The sequence below is a fragment of the Vicia villosa genome, linkage group LG3 (assembly GCF_029867415.1).
Source record: "Vicia villosa cultivar HV-30 ecotype Madison, WI linkage group LG3, Vvil1.0, whole genome shotgun sequence".
NCBI lineage: Eukaryota > Viridiplantae > Streptophyta > Magnoliopsida > Fabales > Fabaceae > Vicia > Vicia villosa.
The window spans coordinates 55,524,228-55,532,985 of NC_081182.1; positions in this window are offsets into that span (position 1 = coordinate 55,524,228).

Sequence of the window (8,758 nt, forward strand, 5' to 3'; positions counted from 1 at the left end):
TCCCTAAGACTAACTCTAACCACTACCCTATTCTTCTCACTATTAGTTTTAATGATATGATTTTTAAAAGTCATTTCAAATGTCATAGAATGTGGACTTCAAACTCTGATTGTGATAACATTGTTAAAGATACTTGGAAATCTAAATTTCATGGGTGCCCGATGTATATTCTTGATCAAAAGCTGAAACTCCTTAAAAGTAGACTTAAAATATGGAATAAGAATATTTTTGGCAATGTGATTGATCAAGCTTCTGAAGCTGAGAAAGCCCTTAAGGCTATTCAATTAGATATAGAAAGACTAGGTTATTCTGATTCTTTGCTGGCTCAGGAGGTTAAGGCCCAACAAGAATTGAACACTGCCCTTAATCTTGAAGAAGACCTTTGGAAGGAGAAATCTAGGCTGAACTGGCACTTAAAGGGGGATAGAAACACTAATTTTTTCCATACTTATGCTAAAATCAAAAGGAAAACTAACATGATTACCTCTCTTCTTATTGATGATAGAATTGAGACTGACCATAAGAAACTTGAAACTCACATTGAAAATCATTTTTCCAATTTGTTTAACTCTGCTTTTGTGAGACAGGATACTGGATTAATTCACCATGTTATTCCCAAGCTTGTCACTGATGACAGTAATGCTATGCTTGTTAAAACTCCTAATGATATTGAAATCCATAATGCTGTGCTTAGTCTTAATATTGATTCTGCTCCTGGGCCAGATGGGTTTGGAGCCTTTTTCTTTGTTCACTATTGGGAGGTAATCAAAATGGATGTTGTTAATGCTGTCATTCAGTTCTTCTTACATGGTTGGATTCTCCCTAATTATAATGCTAGCATTGTTGCCTTGATTCCTAAATCCAAAGAGGCTAATAGTATAAATCAGTTTAGGCCTATAGCTATGGCCAACTTCAAATATAAGATAATTTCCAAAATTCTGGCTGACAGGTTAGCTACTATCCTCCCTACTCTAATTTCTAATGAGCAAAAAGGGTTCATAACTGGAAGAAACATCAAAGATGGGATTTGTCATACCTCTGAGGCTATGAATATTCTGGGAAATAAGAGTTTTAGTGGCAATGTTGCTCTCAAAATTGATATTGCCAAAGCTTTTGACACCCTTAATTGGGATTTTCTTTTACAAACTTTAGGTAGCTTTGGTTTTAATAGCAAATTCTGTGGGTGGATTCATACTATCCTTAAATCTGCCACTCTTTCCATAGGGCTGAATGGTAAGATGCTGGGTTATTTTCATTGCTCTAATGGTGTTAGGCAAGGAGATCCACTATCTCCCTTGCTTTTCTGCCTGGCTGAGGATGTTCTCAGCAGAGGTATCACTAGCCTTGTTAGCTCTAACAAGCTAAATCTCATTCAGGCTAATAGGAACTGCCGGGTGCCCTCTCACTCTCTTTTTGCTGATGACATTGTTGTCTTCTGCAGGGGTGACTGCCTTTCCCTCAATTCTATTGCCAGTCTTCTGCAGATTTATGCCTTAGATTCGGGACAGATTTGCAATGGCAATAAGTCTGTCATTTTTGCAGGGGGCATGTCTCTTGCTAGGCATACCATGCTTGCAAATATCATTGGTTTCTCCTTGGGCTCTCCTCCCTTTGACTACTTGGGAGTCCCTATTTTTGTTGGCAAACCAAAAGCTAATCATTTTTTATCTATTGCAGGTAGGATCAAACTTAAGCTAGCTACTTGGAAAGCAAACCTTTTATCAATGGCTGGTAGAGTGCTCATGGTCAAAACTGTTATACATAGCATGCTGGTTCACAACATTTCAATCTATGATTGGCCTGCTAGCATTATCAAAAGTATTGAAACTTGGACCAGGAATTTTATATGGAGTGGAAACATTGAGAAGAAAAAGTTGGTGACAGTGGCTTGGGACAAATGTTGCTCTAGTACTAAGAAGGGAGGGCTTGGCTTAATCTCTTTAAGGCACTACAACAAAGCTACTAACTTGGTCCTTTGCTTGCAGCTCTTAAACAGAAGTCAGGACTGGGCCATTCTCTTGGCAAACCGTGTTATGAGGAATGGTAGAGTGCTCAATTATTCTATAAAATCATCCCTTTGGAAAGGCCTTAAAGCTATGCATGAGATGGTGATGGACAACAGTTTGTGGATCATTGGTAATGGGAAGAAAATTAATTTTTGGCTCGATAATTGGACAGGTGAAAAGTTGGTTCTTAAGTATAACATCCCAACTATATTTCACGATAAAATAAACACTAAAGTGGTGGATTGCTGGAAGGATAATGGCTGGGATATTCATGACAACATTCTCCAAGCTTACCCTTCTCTTTTGAACACCATTAGCAACTATTCCATCTCTGCCCCTGATACTAAAGATTTGCTTATTTGGAAGTCTGAAGAAAATGGTACTTTATCTATCAAGCAAGCCTACAAGCTGTTAACAAAAAACTCCAATGCTGATTCTTGGACTGAATTCCCTTGGGACTTGGACTCTGCTCCAGCTCACTCGATAACCACTTGGAGACTTATGCACAACAAGATCCCCACTGATGAGCAATTTAATCTTCGTGGTATCTCTTTTCCTTCTATGTGTTCTTTATGCAATAGAGCTAATGAAACTTCCAAACATCTGTTTTTTGATTGTCTATTTGCTGCTAATATTTGGAGCTGGTTCGGTGAGGTTTTATCCTTTCCAACTCCTATCATTTCTGTTCTTGATTGCCTCTCCATCTTACAAGAGCCTTGGAGCAAACAAGCCTTGGCTGTCATCAAAGCTAGCTTTGTTTTCATTATTTATCAAATCTGGCAGTCTAGAAACTTGGCTAGATTCGATGACAAAAAAGTTCACTGGAAGCATTGTGTTTCCTTGGTAAAAGCTAATGCTAGGATGGTTGGGAATGTGACCTTCAAGAATACTGATAATTCCATTAAGAGTTTCACTTTTCTTAAGAATCTTGACATCACTCTTCATCCTAGACTGCCAGCCACGGTTAAGAATGTTCTTTGGTGCCCTCCGGATAAGTTTTGGATTAAGTGTAATATTGACGGAGTTGCTGCCGGATCTCCTTCGCTTGCTGCTTGTGGAGGCATTTTCAGAGATGATGCTGCAACGTTTATTACTAGTTTCTGTGCTTTTCTGAACCTTGGCAACTCTGTCCATGCTGAATTCATGGCTGCTATCCTTGCTATTGAAAAAGCCAAGATGATGAATTGGAGAAGACTATGGCTTGAGACAGATTGTGTCTTAGTTGTGAAAGCTTTTACGAATGCTAAATTGGTGCCTTGGAAATTCATTTCTCGTTGGCTTACGTGTCGAGCTTACACGCTATCTATTGATTTTAGAATCTCGCACATATTTCGTGAAGCCAATTTTTGCGCGGATTTTCTGGCTAACATAGGTCTTAAGAGTAAAGCTTTCACTTGGTTTAATTTTGTGCACAATGATATGTATTCGGAATACTTGCTTGACAAGGCGGGAACCCCCCGCATTAGAATTTGTTCTTAGGAGGTTTGGTTTTTTGCCCCCCTCCTTTGTCTTTTGTATTCCTCTCTTTTGTTTTTAATATAATCTTTTTTTTTTGTCAAAAAAAAAAAATATATTAAAATGAGAGGCTAAAAAGCCGACAATACAAGGCGGAAAGCCTCAACTCCCAAAACAAAGAAAAGGGTGAGTAATATTTGATTTAATAATATTTTTTTGTTTTATAATTATAGTGCTTATTATTATCATTTTAGTTCTATCCAATTCCTTTTTTTTTCTTATTTATTATTATTATTATTATTATTATTATTATTATTATTATGTATTGTATGGTAATAAATTCTTATTCATGTGGTTAATAGAATAAAATATAATATTTTAATATATTTTAAATCATTTTTAAATTAAAATTTTTATGTTAACAATAATTTAATTTACTAAAAAGTATCTGTGCATCGCACGGGTAGACGGTTAGTTCTTATTAATAATGAATATTTATTTGTTATGCATATATTGTTTTATTAGCTTCATTAAATAGTTATTTTTTAGATCAAAGTATTCAATGTTATATTAAATGTGACACTTCAACAAAAATTCAAAATAGCCTAACATAATTTTTATCTAATCCAACACAAATCAAAATAGTCTAACATAATTTTTCATCTAATCTAACAAAAATTCAAAATAATTTAACATTGGTTTCTATCTAAAGAGTCAACATAAGGAAAACATAGAAAAAGTATGGGTCTTATTCAATCTCTTTGATAAAACACGGATCAAACGTTACTGCCACCATAAGATCCTCTTGCAATCAAAGGTGAGTTAGGCTCACTTACAACATCGATTGGCTGAAATTATAAAAGAAACAAATAATTATATAAAATATTTGACTAATAATTCAGGCATTAAACATTGTTATCAAAATGTATTATATTTTTAAAATAAGTATGAGAAATAAATTTGCAGAATTTTGTTATTAATGGAATACTGAAATTGAAATATAAGAAACAAAACTCAAATTTGATAAACCCAAGATGCCAACCACTTGATCAAGAATCTTTCCTTCTTTCATCATAATATATGCTTTAGATGTTGTCATATTGTTTTAAACTCCTTTATTTCTAAATGTATTGTTAGGAGCTGCTCCCATACCCATGATTTATTTTTTAAATTATTTTGTGGAGATTTGAAACTTCCACAATAAATGACAGATTTTAGTTTTTTTATCAATTATTATTTTTGTCATTCAATTGTTTTAAAATAATTATATTAAAACATATATATGCTTTTTATTTTTTGTTTTATTGAAAAGTTTTTTTACACTGCATTTTATGATTATAATATTTGTTATTAACTATTAAAGGGTCTATTAGCAGCGGAATTCTCTTTCCCGTAGCGGAAACAGACAGAAAATGCAATTTGCTAGGTTCTACCGATTTTAATTGGTGCGGAGATAAAGATGATTGAAAATTTACAGCTGGATATATCTTTATGTTCGGTGGAACACCAAACTCATGTTGTTCGAAGAAGGAACAAATTGTTACACTATCGTCTTGTAAGACCGAGTATATTGCCGCTTCATTATGTGTGGGTCAAGCCAGGTGGCGAACAAATCTATTGAAATAGTTGGGCAACAATTAGGTAGGCTGTCACACCCTTTGTTGATAATGTTTCAGCTATTAATCTTACTAAGAATACAATTGCACATGGAAGGAGCAAGCACATTGAGATGATGTTTCTCTACTAGAGGGAGCTTGTTAGTGAAGGCAAACTAAGATTGGGATATTATAGAAGTGAAAACCAAGTTCCTGATTTGTTGACTAAGGGAGTTATAAATGATGTGTTTAAGAGGTTGGATATGATTTCTAAAAGATCTTTTTAAGGACTTAAGGCTAAAGAAATGTAGTTTGCTAAGCGAACCTCACTTCGCGTAGCAAACTTTGGAGGTTTGCTGAAGGCAGTTCAAACTTAAAAACTTAACCATGAAGCAAAAGTTCGCGTAACGAACTCAGGCGGCCAGAACTGCCATAAATAGAGCAGAAACACAGTTCAGAATCATAATTCTAGTTTTTACTCTTGTAATACAATACATTCGTGTAATCGAAGTAGGAATAGAGGAGGTTTTAGGTAGAAGGAGCTTGATACAAATCAAGAGTCAGGAAATCATCGTTGATGTCGTTTCAACTTAATTCTTCCATTGTTCATCAAGCTACCATGAGTAGCTAAATCTCTCTCTTGTTGGGATTGGTCGTAGTTCACCGAAGCAGTATGTATTTTCTTTGATCATTGTGTTATATGCAATTTATGTTTGAATCATTATCGTTGTTCTCTTTGTCTTACCGGTTATTTCATGGATTGAATTAATATTGACAAATGCAATTTTAATCTTGATCCAAGATAACATCTATTAAACTCTAAATGCTAGACATAAATTTAGGTTAAATATTCACTCTAAAGTATTGAATCTTAATGCTACTGTATTGTTTAATAGGCTGAAAAATCATCGATTGAACCATAAGGTAGAAATCTCAACAATGTTTAGACATAAACTTTGATTATGAGCAATACGTGATGATAATGAAATATGCTTAAATTGTGTATAACTGATCCGAGATTTGCATATTGAATCGGTGGATGAAAACCAATTCCCAACAAATCTATTCCTCTGAATTTATCTTTCGTTATTTACGCATTTTTACTTTTCGTAATTTCAAACAAACATCTTGAAACTTTCTGCTTAGAACTATGAAAATTGTTGAACAGTTTTGATATCGCATCAATCTCTGTGGATACGATAAAACATAATACTTACATTTGATTTTACTAACATCATCTGCCCTAGCTCATTCAAATACATTCAAACTGATCCAAATCATATAAACAGAGTTTCTAAACCTGAACATTAACCTATTTGAACTATAAAACTAACTTAGTTGAGCTAATACATTAATCAAAAATCAAAATCAGTTAAATGAGAAACTTAGTCAAAAATGTGTTGATGAGGGATTAAAGTGCTATGATGTTGAATGATGTAGGTAGAAGAGGTTGGAAATGGTAAGAGTCAAGTAAATGTAGCTTCAAAAGTTGATCTTGAGTGGAAATTTAAAATGCTTAGAATGAGGTAGAGAGAAAGTTGTTTTTCTAAAAATGAAGAATGAGAAGATTGAAGGGTCTTGTGCGAGCTTTAAATATATTCGCCTAGTTCGGAGATGCATCTCCGAACAATTTTTTTAAAATTTAAAAAAAAAAATCAGTGATGCATTTCCAAACACACCCTTAAAACGACTTCGGTTCTGCTTCTCCGAATTTTATTGAGGAAAAAAATTTGATGCATCCGAAGATGTATCTCCAAAAATTAAGGACATTTTTAGAATTCTGCAGAGGACTTGGGATAATGTGGGTGAGATGAGAAATTGCCATAAAAAATGCATGTAAAAGCGATGGTTATGGTAACTTAACTTCACGTCAAACGATAGGGCTTGGACAAACTTGCATCATATCTGAAAATTTTAATCCCGCGTAATTAGAAAATTTAACTTGTCACCCCAAGTTGAATCTGACACCCCCCCCCCCCAATTGAATGAAAAAACCATAACATTCTCTCTCAAAGTTTCCACCATTTTCAAAGTTCACTTAAAAAATCGAAATTTTTTGAAATCTCATAAAATACTGGAAAAGTAGAAATTTCCGAAGTAATTAGAAGATTTAATTTGTCACCCCCAAATTGAATCTGACACCCCCAAATTTAATGAAAAAAATCATAACATCCTTTCTCAAAGTTTCCACCATTTTCAAAGTTCACTAAAAAAATTAAAAAAATTAAAATCTCATTAAATACTGGAAAAGTTGAAATTGCCGAAAGATTTTTTCGAAAATTTTATAATTTGAAGACTATGAAAATTTTTTTAAAAAAAATTGGGATAAAAATACTTTATTAAACCAAAAAACAATTGGTTACAAACCGATCCCACGGGATCCAAGTACATCAATCACAATCAAACAAGACAAACTACTCTATAAGCAAATTTGCTCTATCAATATGGGCATGGACTACTCTATTGAGGCTCCCTCTTTGCATTATAGTATATTTAATATCCTGCACAATATCAGTATGTAATGCTTTCCCAGAACACATGTTATTCCTTGAGATCCAAGTGTAATATACGTTCTGCTGTCCATGACTTCGGTTGCCTATCAAAACTGATCCAGCTAAGTATTATTTTCCACATTGTTCTTGTGCCACTGCATTCGAAGAATAAATGCTCCATGCTCTCTAGTGCTCCACAATACATGCAAGCCCTATCCATTTCAACTCCAATTTTCAATAATCGATCTTTCGTATTAAGTCTGCCTAGTAAAGTCAACCAGATTATGAAGATGGCTCGCGGTCTTGCCAAGTTTCTTGAAAATTTTAAAATTTGTTACAACAATTTTAAAATAATGAAAATTTGAGAATTTTAAAATTATGAAAATTTTGAAATTTGTTATCAGTAATTATAAATTTTTCAAATTTTATTGAGTTCATTTGTACTGAAAATTTCAAATTTTACGGTAAGGACAAATTTTCTTAAGACTTCTAGAAATTTTAAAATTTTCAATACGTGTTTCTTTCACTAATTTTTGTCATTTTTCTTAAATAAATGAACTACTGGAAATTCAACAATTTTAAAATTATGAGAATTTGAGAATTTTAAAATTATGAAAATTTTGAATTTTAAAATTATGAGAATTTTAGAATTTTAAAATTATGAAAATTTTGAATTTTAAAATTATGAGAATTTTAGAATTTTAAAATTATGAAAATTTTGAAATTTGTTACCCATAATTATAAATTTTCCAAATTTTATTGAATTCATTTGTACCGAAAATTTTAAATTCTATGATAAGGACAAAAAAATTTGAAAACTTCTAGAAACTTTAAAATTTTCAATGTGTTTCTTTCACTAATTTTTGTCATTTTTCCTAAATAAATGAATATCGAAAATTTCAAAATTGCGCCAAATTTCCAGTATGACATAGCACATTATGAAATTTCCCAAAAATATTTTAGCACTTTTCAAAAATTCTGTTGTATACCTGAAATTTCGTAGGGCATTTTCGCCATTATTAAAATATGGGGGTTGCTATGCTCAATTTTGAGGTGGCAAGCATGAGAAAATACTATGCTGACCATACCTTTTGAGAGCAGAAAAATGAAGTATGGAAGCTCTCCGATAACTGTAATCCAGTCACAGCATATAACTTGCCAGAGTTTATTCATCTATAAACAAAAATAGCATCCAAGACGACAAGCAAAC